At 38.9% G+C, this 26,210-nt stretch overlaps 1 protein-coding gene across 1 annotated transcript in view; it reads left to right on the forward strand.

The window, feature by feature from the left end:
• GPC6 (glypican 6) overlaps positions 1-26,210 on the forward strand; it is a 943,187-nt gene that overhangs the window by 75,841 nt on the left and 841,136 nt on the right. The gene's annotated exons all lie outside the window — the stretch shown is intronic.

Here is a 26,210-nt window from a genome sequence, read left to right on the forward strand (position 1 = left end):
AAGTGAACTGTTGTTAAGTTGAGGAATACCATATAAAGTATTCGGTGGAGAACAGCCATGTAAAATATTATTGCTGCACTTGTTAAACTTCATTCCATCTTTATATTGATGTTAAGGGTAACATGTTCCAGGACAGTGAGTTCCTATTGTGGCCCGTCAGCGGCCTGTGTGGATTGTAGCTGATTCTGACAGCGAGGAGGCTGGTGTGATGTTGCGCCAGCAGCCTGTGCAGTTGGCACTCGAGTCAGACAATGAGGAGGCTGGAAAAGATGTGGTGCCAGATGCAGGGATTCAGCCAGGGCCTTCAGAACCTCCAGAAGCTCCTTTAAGTGAAGAGGATGAAGAGGAGGAGCCTCTTCTTGATGCACGGGCGCGCAAAGCGGCCAAAAGGCAGGAGTGGCTCCTCAGGAGGAGGTCTCCTTGAGAGTAAGGCTTGGGGCTAATTTGGCCACTCCCTTAGCCTATTTAAGGAGGAACGCTGACTGACGCAATTTGTACGGAACAACTTTAGTTCACTCTACTTTGCGTCTGGATTCTCTGCAAATTGCTTCTGGGCTTTCTGCCAACCTTAGTAAGATTGTGATTACTTTATCTTCGGTTTCTTGTAGGCTGTTAAGAAAGTTTATTAACAGCCTTTGTTTTGAAAAAGACTGAGTTATTTTAGTAAATTAAGTTTTGTACAAACTTTGTGTGTGCTGTGTTCTTTGGGATCCGTAGCTGGGGCAGAACAGTTCCACAATAGGAAAATGCTAATTGTTGTACATCCACAGCAGAGATGGGTTGCAGCAGGTTCTGACCAGTTCTGGAGAACCGGTAGGAGAAACTGTGAGTAGTTCAGAGAACCAGTAGTAAAAATTCTGACTGGCCCCGCCCCCATCTATTTTCTGCCTCTCGAGTCCCAGCTGATCGGGAGGAAATGGGGATTTTGCAGTAACCTTCCCCTGGATTGGGGAGGGAATGGAGATTTTACAGTATCCTTCCCATTCCACGCCCACCAAGCCCCGCCCACCAAGCCATGACATGCCCACCAGGCCACACCCACAGAACCAGTAGTAAAAAAAATTTGAAATCCCCCACTGATCCACAGGGCAATCTGAGTGTATGACTATGCCAAAGAAGCTGTAAATTAAAATCATAAAATCTACATGGTCCCAGCATAGTAAAGAATCCTAGGTAGTTCATATATGTAAAGTGTTTCTGAACTTCTCCTTGGCTTGTATCTTGCATTTGTCCATTTAGTAGAATGCTGCATTTCCAAATCTTGTTCCCTCATGTCCCCAGATTTACCTCAGACATCTGAAAACTCTTCTGGGTCAAATGTGAAAGAAGTTAACAAGGCGTCCACTGTGTGATTGGAAATATTTTCATGTAACATTGGTCGTAGCTCCATATTCCTCTCAAGTTTCCTAAAGTTTGCCAATTTTTGTGTTGTTGTGGTTCCATAAAAATAATTTCTGAAAGAGGAATTGCTGTATAATTTCCTAAGTCTACGATTCATTTTTCACAGGTCAACTGTTTAAATGTATTGTTATTACTATAAAAGAAACTGTGAATACCCAGAAGACCATTATATATTAATTTATTTACATTTTAAGAATATGAATGTTTCCTGTGAGTCAGAATTTACAAGAAGGTGATCTGATTCTAATAAGCCATAGCTGGAGATTTTATCATGAGTTGGCTGTCTGCCAGGGGGGCAATTTTTCAAGTGTTGGAATTATCAACGGGATATTTGTCTGAACTCTTCAAGTATTGGTCAAGTTAAATGTAGTTCAGAGTTTATCTTTTTCAGTCCTAGACAGGCAATCAACATGCCAAAGCAAAGGGCAGAATCACTGTTACCATTGTATTAAGACTAGGGGGAATCTGGTTTGAGTTCTCCCTCAGCCATGAAGCTCACTTGAGTGGCAATATCCAGTCATATTGTCTCAACCCAACTCACCTTAATGGGGGCTATGCAGGAAATAATGGAGAAGAATAATGGAACGGTTACTTGGCCACTTCAAGGGAAGTTGAGGATGTCATAAGATTTTAAACACAATATTTTGTAAATTTCTCCAAAAGTAATTCTTACTGAACTGGATGCATTTCACCCTCATATTCAGTAAGAATTTAAGGGAAATACAGCATTCAGCAACTCAACCCAACCCAACCATAATTGGAAGTAAATCTCATTGCAATAGTTTTGCCAGTGTTCCAACAGAAACTAATGTTTCATCTTCATGAACAATTCAATTAGCGAATAATAGCTTTCATCTTCTTGTTTTCAAAAAAAGCTTTGCTTGCTTTTAGCTACAGAATCCAGTCAAAAAGCAGTTATCCAGTAATGAACTCACTACTATTGATTCTTCAAGTGAGGGTTTTTTTTTTTTTTAATTTTCAGTAGTACAAAACTGTATTCTTGAAGCTAGTATATATTTGTGTCACAGCTTTATCACCGGGTTAGAATAACCAAAATCAGAGTCTCTCGGAATCGTATGGTACTAAATAAAATGTAATGAATAAATAAACACATCAGTTTTTAATAGCCCCTCTCCTCCCCCCCCCCGACCTTTTTAAAAACTGCATCTAAACCAATCTAAGATCTTTTGGGGCTTTTTCTCATTTTGTAAAGAAACATCTTAAAAACATTTAACAATAAAAATAAATCAATATAATCCCCCCTAAATAACCACCTGCAAAAATTCTGCCCTGCTCTTTTCTGTCATATCAAGAGGTTGTTATCCTTTTCCACAGTAATTGTCACCTCACAAAATAATAAACTTCCAAAACAAGAACAACAACCCTGCTTTACATTTTATGTTGGGAGGTTTAGTATCGTCTTAGTTGTGGTCATGATAACTTTATTGAGATAACTGAATTCATGCTCCTTAGCTCTGACTGCAGTTTGACTGCAACATCTGTCATCTCACTGATTGTCGGATTTACTTTGGTTGACATAGCTAGCTAAGCAGGCGTCTTCCTCACTCACATCTCATGTGTGTCCTCCTGAAACTGCAGATTTCCCAGATAGAAGAAGGGTATTCTTCTTTGGTCAAGGGCCCATGACAGCTGCCATTCCTCTACTAGAACCTCCAAACAAGGTCTTGTGGATATAGTGCTTCCCTTTTCAGCATGATGGTGTTCTTGGAGGGCTTCTCGTCACCTTAAAAAGCAGTGATTTGATATCTAATTAAATAGGTTGGACATTGATTCTGTCTCAAAACAAATTAGAAAGGCAGCAGCAGGAGGACGTTCTTAACTCTACCAATTCTTATAATGCTGATTATTGATTTTGAAAAACTTTTTTTTTTCTGACTGTACAATTATCACAATAAGATTCTCTTCAGAAAACATAACCAGGTCAGTTACAAACCTAAGTTCTTCATTATGCCACAGACTAAACTTAGTTTCAGTCTTCCTTAAAAGTTTAATATGCTTTGTGTGGATTCATGGATTGTATGGACCTGACTCCGTAGTTGCAGAAGCTAAAAAATAATCAGTGGTTAAAAAAAATTTTTTTTTACTACCGGTTCTGTGGGCATGGCTTGGTGGGCGTGGCATGGCTTGGTGGGCAAGGCTTGGTGGGAATGGCAGGGGAAGGATACTGTAAAATCTCCATTCCCAGCCCACTCCAGGGGAAGGTTACTGCAAAATCCCCATTTCCTCCCAATCAGCTGGGACTTGGGAGGCAGAGAATAGATGGGGACGGGGCCAGTCAGAATTTTTGCTACCGGTTCTCCGAACTACTCAAAATTTCCACTACCAGTTCTCCAGAACTGGTCAGAACCTTCTGAAACCCACCTCTGTAAATAATGTAAGGCCTAGTTACATGTTACTTGGATTAGATGCCACCAGGAAATTCCTGAGTTTTTAGACTAGATTAGGAAGCGTAGAAAATATCTCAGAAGAAGGCAGTATCAAATCTCCTTCCAACTGGTGTCAATAAAAGTGATTTCTTCATCTAATGGGAACCAAGCTCAGCCTAGAGGCTTCTATTTTTTTTTTTTATGGTACCAGTACCAAAAATGGCTTAATTAAAAAACTATTTTAAGGATATTGTGTGAAATGAATTTATATATGTGGCATCTTACTTTTCTTATTACCGTTGGTGTTCTTTCATGGCTTTCCTCCAGAAGCTCAAGGGAACATTGATGCTACTTTCTCCTCCATTTTTTCTCACATATCCTGCACGATAGAATAAGCTAAGAGATAAGCGTGGCTCAGGATCATCCAATGAATTTCCATTGCTGAGGAAACCACAGCACCACAGTAGTTCCTTCTGCTTTGGAAGCTGTCATCTGAATATGTAAGACTGATGAATAATGGCAGCAAAGTATTGTGCAAGCAGGAATCTTTCAAGAAGACACTCCTGGTTGGAAGACACCTTGAAATGAAATATATAATAGTTGAGAGCCAAAAAGGAGGAGTCTTTGTCCAGTAACACTTAGTTGTTGTTGTTTTTTACTGGAAATCACATTATGTACAACTGGAACTTTTTTGGAGAAAGATACGGTACCAGATGATACGATATGAGATGGAGCTGAGCAAGAATCCATAATGTGTAGACATTTCAAAAGCAATATATACTAGATGCTCAGCAGATCCATTCTTTATATGTGCTAAAAGTCTGAGTTTTAAAATACTTTAAATGGACATTAAATTCCTTAAATGCAGGGGTAAAATGCTCCCGGTTTGGATTGGTTCAGCCAAACTGGTAGTGATGGTGGCCGGAGGGTTGGAGAACTGGTACCAATGGCGGTGCGAGGCTCCACCCAACCGCCTGGTCGTCATTACTTCCTAGTTTTAACTAGGAAGTAACCTGTTTTTTACCCTCTGTGCATGCACAGAAGGGTTTGTGCATGTGCAGAGGGTCCGTGCGCGCACATGACATGCACGGCATGTGCACTTCCGAACAGGTTGGGAAGGTAAGTAGATTTCACCCCTGCTTAAATGGGTATTTTATTAAAGGCATTACTGGGCAGCAATACAATTATTTCTATGACAATCAAAATGTTTCTTTCCCTTATCTGTCCTTTTATAGGACTAGAAAATTTGAAGAAAGCTATGCCTGATTTGAGAATATATTTAAGGAATAATGCTATCAATAGTTCATAATTTCTACCTACTGGTTTTAAATCTTATTTAGGGATAATTATACCAACGAGTAGCTCATGCCGTTATTTTTCAATTGCTTTAAAAATAAGCTTCAATGTAAGTTTCCTTACTAAAGTAAACTTTTCTCCATGTTTTTATTCCAGAATTTTGCTGATCAACCTTCTTTAATCTTTATTTTTAAGGATAGGGAAAGACAATGGTTAATATTTGTCTGGCACAGGGATAGCTGATTTTCCCCCCTTAAATCTCCATTTTATTTTACCATCTCCTTGAGGTTCTATTTGCTGTTCAGGCTTCATCCTGTAACCAAATTTGCCTGTAGTTTTAAGTACATCCAAACAAGGTAAGAAATACAGTATTTCTGTATTTAACTTTCCACTACACATGTTTGATGGAGCACCAAACAGTTGATAGTATGATAATTTTTCTATATTCTTTTAAAATTTCATGTATTTAAAATTTTAAACTTCTTTCCAAGTGTCAAAGAAGGGGTACATTTTATATTAGGCAAAAGCTAAAGGCCAATATTTTGTTGGTGGCTGAAGCTGAAATTTTCCATTATATGCTGCAGACCTCCCCAATCTGCCCTGAACAGCACATCAAAGGAAAAGATATTCTCTAGCATATAATTGTTATTTTATGACACCAGGAGTCCACTATGCTATGGCCAATGTATCTGTAATAATCAAAGTGTCCAAATTATAAGTGAACGTTTAAGGTGACCAACTTTTTTACAATGAGAAGGACACAAATAAATTGAAGAAAAAAATATCATAAATAAAAGAAACATTTTATTCATTGCAACAATAATACAGAATACACTGCTCTGCCCCCAACTGCAATACAAAATTCTCCGCTGCAAATATTGCAGAAAACAATGTTATCCTTCTTTGATATGAGGAATGGAAATTCCTTATTCAATTTATCGTTGAAATGGCATTTCCTCTTTTTTGATTTTTCCATCCCTAAATGAAATTTAAAATTAAAAATAAAATATAGAGCTTCACGAACAATGCAAGCACATTCATTATGAATAAATAAAATTAATTATTAAAACTGAAACAATAACATAAGCGAATAAACTTGCAATTAAAATTATACATATTTGGAAATTATTAAATAGATAATGAATTAATAAAATGTGAATTATTGTGCTCACCTGTGTATGATTGAATATTCATGAGAAAGAAGTGAGTCTAATGCGTGCGTGTGTGCCGTATCGTGTTTCGGTAGGTAAACAAGGCCACTTGCGCGCAATGCACTCTCTCAAAACAATGAGCACATGGCTCAGGACCTGGGTACAGGACCGCCTACTACCACCAATAGCCTCCCACCGGCCGGTACGCTCCCATAGAGAGGGGCTCCTCTGGGTGCTGTCGGTCAAACAATGCTGACTGGCGGCCCCCAGGGGGAGAGCCTTCTCTGTGGGGGCACCAACTATCTGGAACGAGCTCCCCCCAGAGATACGGAGGATCCTGGATCTGCGCACCTTCCGCCACGCCTTAAAGACCTTTTTATTTCACCAGGCGGGCCTGGCCTAATTTTCTCCCTCTTTTATAAAAGATTTTTAATTTTTTAATTTGTTAGTATTTTATATATTCAAATTTTAAAATAGGTTTTAAATTGATTGGGGTTTTAATTTGTCTGGGCCAAAACTATTTAATTTGATTTTAATTCTACTTTTAAATTTTGTATGTATGTATTTTATTGTTTGGCTGTGTACCGCCCTGAGTCCTTCGGGAGTAGGGCGGTATAGAAATCAAATCAAATAAATAAATAAATAAATAATCGCGTCTCGCCGCACTATACTGAGCCTTAACAAATCGTCATGTCAAATATAAATATGTCACATCCCACGCAATGGATTAGATCGGATCGATTGAATACAGAGATTTACAGTTTAGTCTTCAAATATGGAAAAGGAGGACATATAGGAGGACACTTTTCGAGAGAGGACAGAACTTACAAAAGAAGGATTGTCCTCCCTAAAGGAGAACAATTGGTCACCTTAGTTTAATGGCAGATAATAAGCAGCAGGTTCATGTTAAAAAACAGCAACAAAACAAGCTGCTTTGAACCTCATACATACCTCATTCTCCCAGTTCCTTGACTTGTTGCTCTCTGGGAAATAGTATGATGAAATTTTCTGAATCCTTATTTGTAGGTAATTTAGTGTACCTTTGCCTAATTTATCCATGTGTCTTGTTTATCATTTTTTCTAAATACTGCTACACCGAAAGTTTTGAAAAAGTATAGGGATTGTAAAACTTGGTTCTGATTCACATTGGTGTTTGACAAGTGCAAACTGAGTGCATTTGCTGAATTCTCTTCAGCATTCATTCAAACAGTTTCTACATAGAAATACTTTGGTGGTAGAGTGTAGAGTGTAGGACTCAAACTGGAGAAATCCAGTGTCAATGTCCCCCATTCAATAATGGAACTTAACATATGGTACCAGAAAGTCTTTGCTATCTAACGGATGTCACAGCATTGTAGTTTCCTCAAAATTGGGAATGGGAGGATAGTGAAGAAGAGAACTAAAGAGTATACAATGTGTATACTGCACTATTTTTTTTAGGAACACCCCCCCCCTTGAAAAATAAATTTAATAGCAGGATTGTTCAAGTTTCATCTGAGAGCATTTGTTCAAGGGGTGTAGCAGAATAAATGTTGAAGGAATTTTCTTCATTTAAATATACCATCTTATAATTGCCTTACAATATTCTAACTTCTACACAGGCATGCTACTAAAATTATATAAAAAAAGTATTCTTTCCATTTATAAAATAATTTAAAAGACTGGGTTGTTCTCGTCTTCAAACTGACTTCGGACTTCCCCTTTTTGAAGGGGATTCTAGATTTTGGTAGAGGATTTGTCCTTTGAGATGTTCCAACATTTGTCAAGATAAATCACTAATCTTGCTCAAGGATCAGTAAGTCTTCAGTGTATATATTGTGAAAACTATTCATAAGTAGTTGTTTGAATAGATTTTAGACTGTCTCCTTAAGCTGCTTGCTGAGCTGTGTTGAATTTTCTTTTCTTCCTCCAGTTTATTAAATGTCCTTTTTTCATAAAGGAGAGAATAAAGCCCAAATAAAATTCTCAATTTCATTGTAAGGTTTGTTTTTTTTAAGCTATGGAAATATGAACTAGCATTTAAGACCATAGGTTGCCAACTTGAGAAGGAGGGGGTTGCATCTTGACCTGTTCTATAACTGAGGCCCTGTAAGAATTTAGCTTCAGAGGTTGTTTGGGTAAGGCCTATTTAGAGGTTGGATGGAGACTTCCAGTGAATACCAAGCTGTCAGCCAAACTGGAAAATGGAAAAACAGCACTTGAAGAAAGCAGTGATAGACCACTTCATGATGCTGCTAAGAACATAGTATGAATGTTTTCATGAGTCAAAGTTGGCCTAAAGAAAGCCTTATTATTTATTTATTTGTTAAATTTAGTTGCCACTATTTTGTTGTGGGGCTACTCTAGGTGGTTTACAATATTAAAAAGAAAGATGAAAAGTTGTATAAACAGAAGTAAAATAATAGAACAATACAGTAAACAATGACAAAGGAACATAACAAGAATAAGTACATCAATATGATAAAAAGATGAATGGGTGGAGAGGAGAGAGCAAGGGAGGGAGGTGGAGTCTGCCATCAATCCAGTAACCAACCCCAGCATGGAACTTCCCGTGTGTGTGTGTGTGTGTGTGTGTGTGTGTGTGTGTGTGTGTGTATCGGAACTGGGAGGCTTCTCCAGTTGGGCTGGTGTTTTGATTGGGACACGTGGTGGACATGTGGGTGCTGGGCAGGGACTTGAACTTTCCTTTGAGTGGGGAAAACCTGGAAACTCCTGAAGGATTTTTAACTTTGATCCCCCCCCCCCCCATCCCCAACAATATATGACCTAAATTTTAACCTAAAATTCAAAGTTGGTGAAGAGAGAAAAATATAAAATCATTAATGGGAAGATGTATAAATGCATTTTTATTGTATTAAGCACTAGTGGTGACAATTCTTGCCTTAGGAAATCTTTTTCATAAGTCCATTGTGGCAGATTTGTTTTCCTGATTTATTAAATTTAAGATTTGGGTTGCAATCGGAAAGATCTGGAGATGTTCCATACCTGTTTGTCATACATAGGTTACTCATCACTTGATGACCTTGTGTTGAAAAATCAGCCTGCTTGAGTGATAAATTGTGTATGATGCTACACTTTTTCCTATGCAAGGACCAAATAAATAGATTGAAAGAGAGGCACATTGGTGTAACTGTTCACTGATGTAACTGTCCAGGTAAGTGACTAAGGTGGAATTTAATTTAAGTGGAGCTTGCAAGATGACCTTCACCCATTCTTATTCCCAAATCATAGTTGAAATTTCATCAGCCCCACAATCTTGAATGGATAAAACAGCCTGTTCTAAAGATGATCCAAAATTATGAATATGAACAAGTTTCAAGAATCACAATTTAAATAAAGGTACCTTAGCAATAGCCAAAAACAGATAACAAATTGATATCTGCATTTCCTTGTATATACAGATAAAATAAAATTCGGCTTATAGGCCATCAATTAACAAAAGATGAAGACGTGAAAGGAATGGATCCAAACTATAACTCATTCTATATTGAGGCATGCTACCAAGAGGTTTATATTACCAGGAATTCTTTTTGTATAATTTATGACATCTTGTGTTTTTCCCTGAATAAGTTCTTCTGGAATCCTTGTGATTTCAAACTATAGCACTGTGTACCTTTACCACATGGCCCGCTGCAGTACTTGCGGAAAAATGTAGCATGAGCACAGCATATGGCAAGATTTTAATCAAGGAGAGAAAATTCTAGGTCACTAGAATTACAAGTGAAATTTGAGAGAATTTGCAATGACACTAATTCCATATAGAATGTATTCCTTATTGTCGAACTCAACAAATTACTTGTGTGACAAGCCATCAGTAGCTTTCAGCCAATGGTGTGAACGTTTTCAATTAGAAACTTGTTTGTAGTTAAGATGTATGCTTTATTAAAATGCTATGGTAGCAGGGGTGGGTTCTAAATTTTTTTACTACCGGTTCTGTGGGCATGGCTTGATGGTCATGACAATTCTTTAGGATTTAGCAGAGGTACTGGTCTACCAGGCTTTTAACTGCTTGCAGAGCTGTACCAGTCTACTCATTTGTTTTTGGAGGCACTGGTCTACCCATTTATTTTTGCAGGCACCAGTCTACTCATTTATTTTTGCAGGCACTGGTCTACCCATTTATTTTTGCAGGCACCGGTATACTCATTTGTTTTTGGAGGCACTGGTCTACCTATTTATTTTTGCAGGCACCCGTCTACTCATTTGTTTTCTTTAACACTGATCAGCTGTAGGATGGCCCTTTGAAGCCCCACGCAAGAGTTTAAACAGTTTTTTTCCCCTCTAGCCAATCAGCTGGGACTCAGGAGGCAGCAATAGATTGGGGGTGGGGCCAAATAAAAGGTAAGAATAATGCAGGGGGGGCGGGGGGGCAGAACCGGTTCGGTGATGTCATATTGTCACCGCTACTGGCTCGGCAGAACGGGGCGGAACCGGGAAGAACTCACCACTGTATGGTAGTCAATCTGCAGAAACCGATTCACAGAAATCAACATAATTAATGATTAGTAAATGTGTACAATTTTTAAAAATCTCAAATTCACTTATGCAAGTTAAAGATATTTTTTTATATTATTTCAAAAAAATCCAGATGAGGAAAATTCACATCCATCCCTCACCTAAAACCCCACTTCCTATTTGCAGTTCTTCTAATTTTTGCTACCACGAGCTAGTGTTGCCAGTCAGATTCCATGCGAAACGAAGCGGTAAATTGCATTATGTTTTATATTATCTCTGTGTATCACTAAACAGTGTTTCCTCAAATTGAGGAGCTATGTAGAACATTTCTTAGTACAAAACCTATCCGTTTTGATGAATTTGTCCTAGAAAATAATGGCATTCTGCCTCTGTCTTTAGGCTGAAGAGCAGGATGTAAAGAGTTTGGATTTTTATTATATTTTAAGGTTTTCTTTAAAAAAAACAACAACAACAAAGCAAAACTGCCTACTGAGAAAAAAGCATTGGGGCTGGAAATTAGAAGTTTTCAGACTTTGTGTCCCGGGGGGAAAAATGACTTGTTCTGATTAGGGGAAGAAATAGATATTACTAACCTTGAATTGAAGCTCAGACTTCCTGTTTGCCTGTACAGCAATGGCTTTTTTCTTTTGTTTTTCTTTTTTACTGAAGCTGAAATTCTGTCTTTGCTATGATCAATTTCCATTTTGTTGGAGACATCATGAGAGGCAGGATTTTGTCCCTTGATCAGGGATCACAAAGGTGAAGGAAAAAAAAAATCAAAGATAATGCTGACATTTTCAAAATTAAAAAGGAGAAAACCGGAAGCTTTGAGAGCAAAGTTCTTCCTGACAATGATATACTTACTGGACTGTATGCTTAGCAAATCATAAGGCAGAGATTTTGGTTTTCTTTCTGGTGCATCAGCTAATGACAGTACATTTTCTTGCCACCAAGTTTAAGTGACAGAATGGATATCTAGCATCCTTCACCAAGATCCTTCCTTCTACTTCTATAATTCCAGAGTTAGTATTTACTAATACCATGTTAGTTTCCACAAAAACCAGATGTGGCGTTAAAGATTTCTGTGAGCCTAAATCAGGGGTGGGATGCTGGGGGTTCACAGTGGTTCGGGAGAACCTCTAGCTAAGATTTTGTGCAGTTCGGAGAACCCCCAAATCCCACTCCGGCTGGCCCCTCCCACCCCACCCTGCCCCTCCCAGGAGTCCACACGTGGCCCGTTTTGGATACAGGTAAGTGCAGGGCACTCATGGAGGGTCGGGGAGGGCAAAAAACAGGCCTACCAGAAGTTTAGAAAGGTTGGAAATGGGCTCATTTCTGGCCTCCAGAGGGCCTCCAGAGTCTGGGGAGGCCGTTTTCGCCCTCCTGGAAGCTCGAAGAAAGCCTCTGGTCTTCCCCACCATGGTGCAGAAGGCTGGCTAGGCCACACCCACAATGGCCACACCCACCAAGCAACTGGGCAGAGAACCTTGCTAAAATTTTTGAAGCCCACCCCTGTCTTAAATCACTCCTTAACACTTAGTGTCTCTTCATGTTTCTTCTCATGCTTGACTTTGCTTCTGGACAGATGTTCTTCATAGCAACAAGCTTTTCTGCCACCTATCTCAGCTCTTGATGACACAAACTCTTCCTTGGCTTCCTTGGCTTTCTCCTTAAGGGCATGGTAAGCCCTACCTGCTGCTTGGATTTTCTTTTCTGCATAAGAGGCATGTTTATTATATATGAATAGTAGAGAAATGCAGATACTTCCCACTTTAATCAGGGGAGATTAGCTGGCATTGTGAAAGCTGTGACTACAATTGACTTACATCTGAATAATATGAAATAGTGCAGTTTGTTTTCAGGTGAGCCAATTTTCCTGTCTTTCATTTGAATACATCTAGACGACCATTTTGCTGTGCAGAAAATACTAAAAATGTGCATTTCCTAAATACTCTCTGAGTAATGTCTGATCACTATATTTTATTTGGAGGATCATTGATCATTTTTACAGATAATTAAATGATTGATACATGGTTTTTGTTTTTTGTATTACTATTCTCTTGAATTTTCTGTCCCTCGTCTACCTATTTGCTCAGAGTTTAGGATTCTGTGATATTATATCCATGAGATTTCTCTTTTTCAGAAAGGTAATGCTTTCCTTAGAGAGAAGAACTCCTAGCAACAATATTTTACATCTGTTTCCAAAATCATAAAATCAGTGAGTTGGAAGATTTCATTGGAGATCTTCTAGCCTAGCCATTTTTCAGCATAGGATCTATTATGGCATATGGCTAACCAGCTTCTAATTGAAGTCTTCCAATGATGGGAAACACAGGAATTTCATGAAATAGTTCACTCTTGTCATCAGAAAAGCTTCCTAAGAACTGAGATGAATTATTTCCATCTATTTTCAATTTATTCTTTCTGGTTCTGCCCAACAGGAAAAAATATAACTCCTCTATTTGATATCTGTCCTCAGCCTAAATTCTTCTCAAGAACCCAGCTCCTTGTAAGGACATGATTTCCTATTTCCTTCCATCATGGTGGCCCTACTTTGCTGTTCTGTATGGCATTTGCTGTCCTTCAAGTCTTCTGGGGCTTCTCTAGGATTCCCCAGAGATTATACAAGCATTTCTTCTGCTAGTTCTTTCAGTACTTTAGGATACAATCCATCTGGACCTGAAGACTTAACTTCATTTCATATAGTTTAAGAGAGGGTGGTTCTACCCTCTCTTTGACAATCCTGAACTGTAATTCCTACCTTCCATTAGAGGCAATCAGTGGCCGCCCAGGACTTTCTCTTCTGAAAGAAGGTTGATGACAAATATGAGTTGTCTGTCTTCGTCTCATCCTCCATTACCTACCACCTCTCTGTTTTCATTTTTGTTTCTAACATAAAACATGTCTTTGTTTTGGAGGAATTTCTTAGAAACCTCAGCTCACTCTGTACTGCAATAATCTGTACTGTTTATGGTGACTGCCTTTCCTCCTCCTCCTCCTCCTCCTCCTCCTCCTCCTCCTCCTCCGACTTCCTCCTTCCATTTCCTATTCATACTCCTTTTTCTTTTCAGAGTTGTATGTATTCACATTATTTCATATGTTCCCTTCCTTCTTTGCAATTGTATTTCAGTATCTCTTTTTGTAGGATTGTAGTTCTCTCCAGGATTCATCTTCAGGATTTTAAGCCATTGAATCTAACATACTTTCTGTTTGATTTTATATAAATCTTCTCTTCTGAAAGCAATATACTCTGAATCTTTTGTATTCCTCATCTCATATTATAGAATGAAGATTAACATGTCTCTTTATCAGAAGTTCTAGTCATCTTTCATTCTTTGTCCACACTGTTGGAGATCCAGGATAGCAAATTCCCACGTTCTTTCTTCTACATTCTGACAAAGGGAAATAGACAGCAACAGAAGACAGGGATTTGTTCAGCTTCTGACTGTTGGCAAAATTAGATTTCTTGCGGAAGACAAGGTAGTTGGAGTCTGTTTATGGCACTTTCATGTTGCTTTTGAAAGTTTGGTACAGAAAGTCATTAATATCTTTTACCTGTCCAGGCAACCTAAAATTAAAAGTCATGATTACAACACTTTTATTTCTCTTATTATCTGTACAAAAACCTTGTCAACAGGATTTCTGCCACCCAGATTGTGACTTTCTTTGTGGACACGCACGTGGTGTCTTTATGTATAATGCAACATCCTAACCCTCTCTGAGTCTGTTCCTTTTAGTGCTGTTATCAATTATAATGTTTTGGAGATATAACTGCATCGACAAATCAGATGTGAAACTGTTTTAGTATCTTATGATGTGGATCCTGAATATATACTTTTTTAAAAAATTGACAGTTTCAGATTTCTTTTCGTTAAACATTCTGACAGTTGTAATAAAAGTAGAACAGGAAAAAAAATCCCCAAACAATGCTTTTGTTTTCTGCTGCTGGACAAAAAGTTGGATGAATGATGCTGTCCATACTATTGGCTCTTGTGGCCACCTGAAATCTCATAGCTTCTTTTTTCAATATGGCCCTTTCCAGTTTTTATTGTGGCTGAGTTTCACAGAATTTTTCAGGCAGCACGTTTGTTGTCTGTATTGTCTGGGAGTTCTGAGAGTTGAAGCTCCCAAAATGTGAAAGTTTCTGGGTTAGGAAGGCATCTAGAAATAGGAAAATACAAGAATTAATTCAGTGCTTGTAATTTATGATATATATATTTTTAGCAGGGATGGGCATATTGATAGCCAATATGTATCGGTGAGTCCAATAACATTTCTGTCCTCTAGGTCCCCTGCCTTAAATAACTTTAATTTTTAAAATGAATATTATTTAGATTTAAGAACCAGCATCTTTATGTTAAATAATGCCTCTGAGCTGCACATAGGCTACTGTTCTAAGGTATCCTTAGAAAATAACAAGTGTGGGTGATGGCAGTTCAGTGCTCTATTTGGAAATGTGTTGTGTGTCTCTACCCCCACAAAAGATAAAGATAACTGAGGCAGAGTTGAAATATAAACAGAGAAGGTTGTGAAATAAGACTTTATCCTACATGTGCAGAAAGTACTTCAAAGAGTCTCAGGACAAATCTTATTGAGAAGGTCATCAGTCAACTATTCCGCACAATACTGAAGAAAATGCATTCTCTGGGCCTATTTCAGTCAGGAACAGACTCACTTGAGTAGCTGTGGATATTTGAGCCCCCAACTTTGGGTACTTTTCATCTTTAGTCTGGTATGCAGTAGTACTTTCCCCTTTGAGACTCAGGCACAGTTTGGGAGTTCTTTTCCACTCATGGCTCCTATTTAAAGAACAGATGGATAGCTGTGACGATGAGGCTTTGCAGAATTTGATCTAGTGTGTCAGTTTTATTTATTTATTTTATTTATTTATTTGGTTTGTCAAACATGTATAAGATAACAGATATAAGTATAAAGATGATTATGAATACAGGAAATAGATACTAATAAATGGGGACAGTAGGACAGGGATGGTAGGCATGTTGGTGCGCTTAAACATGCCCCTTACAGACCTCTTAGGAATGGGGTGAGGTCAACAGTAGACAGTCTAAGGTTAAAGTTATGGGGGTTTGGGGAAGGAACCACAGAGTCAGGTAATGCATTCCAGGCATTGACCACTCTGTTGCTGAAGTCGTATTTTCTGCAATCGAGTTTGGAGCGGTTTATCTTGAGTTTGTATCTATTGTGTGCTCGTGTATAATTGCAGTTGAAGCTGAAGTAGTCATTGACAGGTAGGACATTGTAGCAGATAATTTTGTGTATTATGCTTAGGTCAGACTGAAGGCGGCGTAGTTCTAAGTTGTCTAAGCCCAAAATTTCAAGCCTGGTGGCATAAAGTATTGTGTTGTGAGAATGAGTTGCACACATTCCTGGAATGTGAGGTATTTACATGTTTATTTATGCTCTAGTATCTCAAAAATGGACTACAGGTAACTGTCGAGTTACGACTATAACCTTTCAAAAGTCAGGAAGGCATTAAGTGAACCTCCTCATTTAACAAGTCCCCATCCCTGCTCTCCCCCAATGCATTTGTGTTGGTTAGCAGCTATAGAACCCATCATGGCACAGAATCTAGTTATTTGAAGCACTGTCTATCTCCAATAATTTCTGCCTTTCCAGTGAGATTGGGCAAAGATGATGTGCTTTAGGCACCTTTGCTTAAATAGTGTCACTGATAAGTATCTAGGAGATATGTCTTCTTTGTTATGATGCCTGCCCTCTGGAACAGTATTCTTCCCGGAGATGCATATGATTTCTACCTTGATAATGATGAGAAAGTCTTTGAAAATATGCATGTTCTCCCAGGACTTGGGGCAGGATAGTGATTGAGCCTGTGTAGGATGTTTTGTTTATTCTAGAGAGTTTTCTGGATGCATATGAGCTCTTTCTTGATAGTTACTGTACTGTAATTCCTTCTGTCCGCTTTTAAAAATGTATTGTTCTGACTTAGGCTTCCCCAGCAACACGAAGCCAAGTCCGAGTCCTGATAAACCCCTTTTATTTAATTTACAATGAATTCCTCTCCAGCAAAGTCTTTCCTCTTTCACAGTCTTTCAAGATAGTTCACAATTACTGACCTTTATCAGGCTTGGAGAGTGGCCAGGCTGATATCTTTCAGACGCCGCAATACTTGGCAAGAATGCAGTAATGAACTAATTGTTTCCAGCAAATTCCACTCCCCTTTCGCTCCTCTTTTATTCCCACTGGGAGGGGCCCTTCATCGTCCACCTGTGGCCTTACTCCCAAGTTGACCCTTGTTCTTTAGCTGTTCCCTTCATCTGGCAACTCTGTGTATGTGCACACTGGGAATAGGCTCCTGCTGTTCGTCTGCCTCCCTGATGTCTGACTCCGAAGGCAGCTGATAACTGGCATACGGCTCTGGCCCCCTCTCTGCCTCCGACGCAGAGCCCTCATCAGAGCCTTCCCCAGACTCCAGGACTGGCCCATGTTCCTCCTCACTGTCTGAATCTGCTGCCAGACCTGCTGGCTGCTGGCGGGCCATCAGATGTATAAACCATTCAAAGTTGTTTTGATTTGAATAAGTGTACAAACAAATAAAGTTGAAATCATTGTTATTCAGAGCTAATATAGATTGCTTATTGAAACTGCGGATTTTGCCAATGTTCAGTTTACTTATCTGTTTCCATAGTGAAAATAATTAAGGGAAATTGGATTACATTGCTGAATATTCTAATTTCCCAATCTCTATAAATTGGGAGTATAGTATAATTGAACTGATAACATATTAACATGTAAGCATTAGATGTAGATGTTAGATAAAATGTAGATATATAATGTTGTTAGCGGAATGCGGTAGTTCAGTGGCTAAGATGCTGAGCTTGTCGATCGAAAGGTTGGCAGTTCATCGGTTTGAATCCCTAGTGCCGCGTAATGGGGTGAGCTTCCGTTACTTGTCCCAGCTTCTGCCAACCTAGCAGTTTGAAAGCACGTAAAAAAATGCAAGTAGAAAAAATAGGGACCACCTTTGGTGGGAAGGTAACAGCATTCTGTGCGCCTTTGGAGTTTAGTCATGCCGGCCACATGACCACGGAGACATCTTTGGACAGCGCTGACTCTTCGGCTTTGAAACGGAGATGAGCATTGCCCCCTAGACTTGGATATTACTAGCACATCTGCGAGGGGAACTTTTACCTTTACCTAATGCTGTTACTAATTTTTTTAAATCAGCCATTGCTGTGATAGAGAACTATAAAATTTCCAGACCATTATATTCAGACTCCAGAGTGGCAAAGTATCAGGGAACCATCCTTCCAACATTTAATATTTCAAGCTTCACTTCATGAGTAGTGCACAAGAGGTGTCCCAGATATATCCTGTTTGGGTCTACTATTGGAACTGAGATTCTTTTAAAAAAAAATCTGGATAGCCTGTTATTTCAATTTTTTTTCTTTTCCTTTAACTTTATTCACCTTAACGGTTAAGAAACTGTATTTTGGCTTTGAGAAGTCGGAAGAGAGACCCTGGTTAAAATGTCTTTTTGAATATTGAGGCTGTCTTTTTCAGGGTAAAGAATACATAAAATTTTAATGAACCAAAGACTGAATGTCTGTCTTCTCTGCTTGCTGTTATGTTTTTCTTTCCTTCAGCTTCATGTGAAGTTGAAATCCAACCATCAGACAAATGGACTAAATATTTAGTCCTTATGTACTAGTGAATATTTCCTTATTCACTGCAAACTGTCAGTGTTAGCTTTGTTATGTTCTCTACAGTATCAAATCCCTATTTTTAGATCTGAAATGTTCTAAAACTGTGAGTATGAATGTGTGTGCGTGTGTGTGTACAAACGTTTTGAACAGTCTATATCAGGTAATGTTTTTGGGGTTTTTTTTACATAAAGTTTTTCATTTTATAACACATTAAAAAAATCTATTTTTGGTTAAACAGTGTGTTGTCTGGGTACAAATAGTTTTAGGAAATGATCATCAAAGTGTTTGCAACAATGTTCATTACATTGATATTCATTCTATCATAATAATCATAATAACAATACTGATACTTGCTTATCCATTTTAACAAACCTCCTTTTTTTCCATTGGTCCTTTTCTTACATTTCCATGTTTTTAACGTCTGTTTTGGTCAGTTAACCATTGATAAAATAAGTCCGAAGTCAAAAAATATTCAGTTTCTTCCTTTTTCTTAATTGTAAGTGTTAATTTATCAAGTTTTGCACATTCTAATATTTTTTAATTCACATTTTCAGCTGCTTCCTGTCTGTTAGGAAACTTATGATCCACTTACAAGTGTGTTCAGGTACCACTAGCTAGTTTAGCTTAGTTAGAAGAATGTCTGGAATGATGGCATTGAATGCTGAACTAAAGTCTACAAAGAGGACCTTTGCATAGGTCTTTGGAGATTCAAGATGTTGTAGGATGTAGTGCAGAGCCATATTAACAGCATCATCTGTTGATCTATTTGCTCAGTATGCAAATTGCAGGGGGTCTAACATCGGATCCGTTATGGTTTTCAAGTGGGACAGCACTAACCTTTCAAAGGTTTTCATAACTACAGATGTTAGAGCAACTGGTCTGTAGTCATTCAGTTCCTTGATGGTGGGCTTCTTCGGCACTGGAATGATAGTAGAGTGTTTGAAGCAAGAAGGAACATAGCACATCTCTAGCAATTTATTGAAGATTCGGGTGAAGATGGGGGCCAATTGGTCAGCACAGACTTTTAAGCAAGAAGGAGTTATCTTGTCTGGGCCTGGAGCTTTTCCTGGTTTTTGTCTATGAAATAGGTCTTGCACTTCCTTTTCTGTGATCACTAGTGATTGTGAACCCAATGGTATGAGGTCAGTTGAAGGAGGTTTGGCTGTTGTTGGTGTGTCTGAGATATATTATAAATGTATTTATAGTTCCAGATCTAAACGCAAGTGCAGCATTTAAAATACTGCTAAACAAATAAACCTGAAATAATAAGAAGACAAGGATATCCACCCAGTTGCAATAGCAATAGCTATTGCAAGAAATATTGCGAGAAATAGCAGTACCTATTGCAAGAAACTTAGCAATCTTTATTGTTCAAGTCAGAGCAATTTCTGATACTTGGGTTTATGAGTGCAAGATGCCATAGGTGCTTCAAGGGTAATACATGGATTGCTGAGTCAACCTCTCTGTGAGCAGAAATTATGGTTTCTGTGGATAGAAACATTCTAACGCTTCCTTGTTCTTATTGGAATGGTATGCTGTGACCCTGTATCCCTATTACCAATACAAGCCTGCACAGTAGTCCTTCTGAACATTTTCTGTTAACACTTAAAATTTATCTCAATTTCAGGACCTACAAATGGAACTACAAAATTTGGGCAGGGAAGAGGAATTTCTATAACGAGCGCTCTTTTATCCCTCAAAAACAGACATGTAAATTTAGGGCAACTTCGGTCTCTGATCACACACACTTGAGGGCAATCACAACTGATCATTTTGACTAGTCTCCAAGAACATGTAACAAAACATTATACATTTTGCACATGTTGTGTCTTGGGTGGGATGAATCTTACTATTTAAGGTCCGGGGCAAGAAGAAAGTTATGTTGGAAAGGCATGATTGCGTAATGCTAGAGTTCAAGTGTAGAAAGGTGGACCATTCTGTCTCTCACATATGTATTTTCAACTGATTTATGTTTGCTTCCGAGGAGACAAGCTGAACCATGGCATGGAGGGTCTATTTTGGCCCAAGTTGGGTTTATTTCTTAATTGTCACAGTTTTCTGCTAAGAGCATGGGTGGGCTGCTGGGGGTTCGTAGGGGTTTGGGAGAACCTCCAGCTAAGATTCTGTGCAGTTTGGAGAATCCTCAAATCCCATTCCTGGCTGGCCCCGCCCACCCCATCCCACCCCTCCCAGGAGTCCCCACGCGGCCCGTATTAGATGCAGGTAAATGCAGGGCGCACACGGAGGAGGGTAAAAAAACGCGGAGGAGGGTAAAAAACGGGCCTACCTGAAGTTCGGGAAGGCCAGAAACAGGCCCGTTTATGGCCTCCAGAGGGCCTCTGGAGCCTGGGGTGGCCGTTTTCTCCCTCCCAGAGGCTTGAGAAAAGCCTCCGGAGCACAGGGAGGGCAAAAATGCCCCACCCCAACTGTGGTGCAGAAGGCTGACTAGGCCACGCCCACCATGGCCATGCCCACCCAGCAACCAGGCAGAGAACCCCTTGCTAAAATTTTGGAAGCCCACCCCTGGCTAAGAGCATTACAGAACAGAGATACTTGCGACTCCTCCATCCAAATAATTATCATGTAACACATGTTTGTGTTTGAAAGAAGGAATATGTGCATATGGAAATATTTGTTTGGGATTTTTTCCCCCCTCTTTGTAATCAGTTAAGTTGTGAACAGATTGTTTTGCTTGCTTGGTAACAGAAACAGAAAAATGTGGGTGCCTACTTAACACAGCAGCCGATGCGAAACATTTTATCAAACTGTTGAAAGCGAAAGGAAGTGCAATTTCTGGTATGAATGGTTTGAAGAATTTCTCACAAATGGTTGGATTTGCAAATCAGAGTCACAGCTGCATATTTTCTATATAGCCTGCATTTATTCCTTTGCAGCATTAACTACATTTGAAATCCCTTTTTGTTTCGATGTGCCTTCGAATATTTTTATGCAAATCTGCCAATAATGTTTGTTCTTTCCTTTCCGGTTGTGATTTGCAAGACTCAAATGTGGCTCAGATGTATGACCTGGCAGCTCCTTCAAAATAATTTCAAAAGCATTACATTTGTATCATAGACAAGAGGCTGTCTTATATTTCACAGACAAAATCTTATATTTCCTTCATAGCCATATATACTGACCTACAATTTTGGCTTCTAACCTTTCTCCTGGCCACTTTTCTTCTTTTTGTGCTGCTTCAGTTCTAAGAATTAGAGGTTCATAGAGCTGTTCAGGCCACTTAAGCCATTGAGTTCAATGCCTGTGTGATGTGATATATATTGTACACAGGTTTGATGGGTCTTGTTAAAAGAGGCAAGGTCCATCATATCCAGATTCCTTCGCCCCCTTTCAAATAAATAAATGAAGCTACAGTACCCATTTTTAGCCAGGATGCCATATTTACCTGATAATGGTTCTTTTATTCTTTTGTAAGCAGTTTCCTCCTCCTGAAAGCTTGATTTCATGTGATGTAAAACTAGAAATTGAAGTTTTTTGGCTCTTTCATTTTTAATCAAGAACAATTCAAAGTAACATAAGAACTTAGTCAGCTATGATATGTACTCAACATTGTTTGAAATTTAGAGATAGTCCTCAACTTACAACAGTTCATTTAGGGAATGTTCAAAGTTACAATGGCACTGAAAAATGTGGCTTATGACCATTTTTCACACTTACGACCTTTGCAGCATCCCCATGATCGTGAGATCAAAATTCAGATGCTTGCCAACTGGTTCATATTTATGACTGTTGCTGTGTCCCAAGGTCATATGAGCACCTTTTGTCACCTTCTGACAAGTAAAGTCAGTGGGGAAGCCAGATTCACTTAACAACCGTGTTGCTAGTTTATCAACTGCAATGATTCACTTAGCAACTGTGGCAAGAAAGGTCGTAAAATGAGACAAAACTCACTGAACAAAAGAAATTGGTCTCATTCAAGACAATGATGAATCCGCATACAGACGGGAGGTTGAACAACTAGCTTCGTGGTGCGACCAGAGCAATCTGGAACTGACACACTCAAAACCGTAGAAATAGTGGTGGACTTTAGGAGAAATCCTTCCATACTTCCACCTCTTACAATACTAGACAACACAGTATCAACATTAGAGACATTCAAATTTTTAGGTTCTATCTAAAATGGACACCTAACATCAAAAACGTCATCAAAAAAGAACAACAAAGAATGTTCTTTCTGTGACAACTCAGAAAGCTCAAACTGCCCAAGGAGCTGCCGATACAGTTCCACAGAAGAATTATTGAGTCTGTCATCTGCACCTCTATAACTGTCTGGTTTGATTCTGCAACCCAACAAGACAGACAAAGACTTCAGAAGATAATTAGTACTGCAGAAAAAACAATGGCTACCAACCTGCCTTCCATTGAGGACCTGTATACTGCAGGAGTCAAAAAGAGGGCTGTGAAAATATTTACAGACCTCCTCACATCCTGGGCATAAACTGTTTCAACTCCTACCCTCAAAACGATGCTACAGAGCACTGCATACCAGAACAACTAGACATTAAAACTAGAACAGTTTTTTCCCGAACGCCATCGCTCTGCTAAACAAATAATTCCCTCAACACTGTCAAACTATTTACTAAATCTGCACTACTATTAATCTTCTCATTGTTCCTATCACCCATCTCCTTCCACTAATGACTGTATGATTGTAACTTAGTTGCTTGTATCCCTGCGATTTATATTGACTGTTTCCTAATATGACTTGATTGCTTATTTGTACCCTATGACTATCATTAAGTGTTGTACCTTATAATTCTTGACAAATGTATCTTTTATGTACACTGAGAGCATATGCACCAAGACAAATTCCTTATGTGTCCAATCACACTTGGCCAATAAAATTCTATTCTATTCTAAATTTGGGGTTCAATTGTGGTCGTAAGTCGAGGACTACCTGTACTTAGAATGTTCACCTCCTCTGTGTTGCTTAATATCATAATTAATTCTGTCCATGTTCAAGAAAAAGGCTGATAGAATGTAGTGGCAATTTCCTATCTTTCATTGACAGATGAATTTGCAGCTGGCCAGGATTTTGCTGATGATCTTCTAACATAAACCTTTGATCTTACTTCTTCCATCTATCTTCTACTATAGCCCCCATGCCATCTGCATTGTATGTTAGGTCCCATGGTTCTTTTCTCTTTGGCGAGTCTTTCTACAGCTATCACCTTTGAACACTTTGTGCACTTTACCCCATAGGGAAGAAATGTCCAGTCTGTTTTAGAAACCTAGCCATAAATAAATAATAAATAAAATAAATAAATAATTTTATTTCTATACCGCCCTTCTCCCGGAGGACTCAGGGCGGTGTACAGCCTATTAAAAGCACAAAGACAGACATCAGTTAAAAATAATTAAAATTATTTAATAATTTCGGCTCAAATTTAAAACCCCCAAAATTTAAAACACTCAATTTAAAAATCATTATATTGATAGCCCGGCCTGGCGGAACAACAGGGTCTTGAGGGCACAGCGAAATACACGGAGGTCGGAGATCTTACGCATTTCCGGGGGCAGTTCATTCCACAGGGCGTGTCAGTATGACATGTTCAGTATGACAGTGTAAGTCTACACAGACCATTGTAATATTGTTACTTCTGACCTTCCCAGAATTCACATATCACATGTTTCAATACTTCCTCTATTTGCCAACCCCTTACCTGCTACCTTCTCCTAAAAGTATTCCCAGCCTCTTATCATAAAACATGCACTGTCAAGGGCATATTTGAAGGGCATTCCTCTGTTATACATATTGCAGTATGACAAAGTTCGTGAATTTAAAAATAACAATGGATATTATTAGCCTTGGACATAAGATCAAGTGAGTTTTCTTTCTGATGAGCAGAACATGTTGACCCAAAGGTTTACTTCCCACCTACGTACCTGGCCATATGTCAGAAAAAAAGAACACACAGGAACACATTAAAACTAGAAAAGAACGTAAAAAATATATGAAATAAAATATAAAAAATAACTTCAGCTGGCTAGAATATAATGTGGATATTTAAAATAGAAATAAATATTGGAGGGAAATTGGAAACAAGGATATGGTGGCAGATAGAGAGATTCTCTTAAGGAATAGGCAAGAATTGTTACATAAGCCAGAGGACTGAAACATTTCTTAAGTTCTGGGAAGTAAGATAGTATTCAGAAGGCTCTGATTCACATGGGTAAGAGGGAGAGGTGGAGAAACACAATCAAAGTTGAATGATTCTCTTTCTTAAGTCTGACTCAGGGTTAGGTAAAGATAAAGGTTCCCCTCGCACATATCTGCTAGTTGTTCCCAACTCTAGGGGGTGGTGCTCATTTCCATTTCAAAGCCGAAGAGCCAGTGCTGTCCACAGACGTCTCCATGGTCATGTGGCCGGCATGACTAGATGCCAAAGACGCCCGGAACGCTGTTACCTTTCCACCAAAGATGGTCCCTATTTTTCTACTTGCATTTTTTACGTGCTTTCGAACTGCTAGGTTGGCAGAAGCTGGGACAAATAACGGGAGCTCACCCCGTTACATGGCACTAGAGATTCGAACCACTGAACTGCTGACCTTTGATTGACAAGCTCAGCATCTTAGCCACTGAGCCACCACATCTCAGGGTTAGCATTAATATAATTTTAATATTCACGTGGAGTTGCAAATACAACCAGAATGTACTCAGGATATGAGTTTTCACCACAATATAATGCGGTATCGATCACAAGCACTATCTGCCTGTCTTAGATCTATGGATAATCAACAAATAAAGCAAAGCAGAGCTTTTACATCATGTTAAATGTAAATTTTTTAAAAAAGCTTGAAACAGACATAAGTCAAACTACAAGCAACAAAAGGACAAAAGAGAATGGCACTGAACAATAGGAGACCTAAGCCATTTAGGAAAGTTAAGAGTACTTTAAGATGGGCTAAAAAAAAAACCCTGAACAAAAGTAAGCTCTCAGAGCAAATGGACTCACAACAGAGTCAACTACAGAGTCAGAAGGCATTGTCTCATAAGAAGAGGCTGAAGGCATATATTTAAAGTCAGTGAGTCACTTTCAGAATGAGTTGGCTTGGTTATGAAGGGCCAGTCTTCTTAGCAATCTATAAATGATTCTCTTTGGAAGCCACTTGGTTTCTGTATTTGCTATTCATTTCAAGTCTTAACCCAAAGAAGACATGGAAGGTCTCACTTAGCCTTCTGCCTTCCTAGCTGCCTCTTGTCCTTTTACCCTTCAGAAGTATGTGCTTTTCCTAGCAGTAGAGGTCATATATCTGAAGTGTGTTTCTTTTTCTGTGTGCTTCTTTCTTTTCTGCCTCTGTTTTTCCTCCACCACTTTTATGTTCTTCAAGACCTTTGTCCTTGAATAAAAGGGCAACTGAAAGGTAAAGATTGGCACAGCACAGGAAAATTGAAATTCAGTTTTCAGACAGAAGCACTTGTCCTTTGCATAGAAAACCTGGAGCTGTCTATGCAAACAGTACCGTTGTGACCCAGGCCCAAGTAGTTAGTACTAAACGCAAACAGTTCGAAAACAAACAGACTTTATTAGAACAGCTGAGAATTAACTCATTCTCAGTGTAGTCCAAACTAAATTAAAGCAAATTCTTCAAAACACCATTCCTCAGTTTATCAACGACCTTGGTATAATTAGGCAAATTATTTTTTTTTGGGGGGGGGGGAATCATCTCTTGGCCTTACTCCCAAGTCGTCCACTCTGCTTTATCTGCTCCTGCCTTCTGGCAACTCTTCTCATACGTGCATTAGGAACAGGCTCCTCCTGTTCCTCTGCTTCTCTACTGTCAGCCTCTGGAGGCTCCGAAGAGCACACATCACT

Source organism: Pituophis catenifer, unplaced genomic scaffold (assembly GCF_029215685.1).
Source record: "Pituophis catenifer annectens isolate HBS135680 unplaced genomic scaffold, rPitCat1.0.hap2 SCAF_4, whole genome shotgun sequence".
NCBI lineage: Eukaryota > Metazoa > Chordata > Lepidosauria > Squamata > Colubridae > Pituophis > Pituophis catenifer.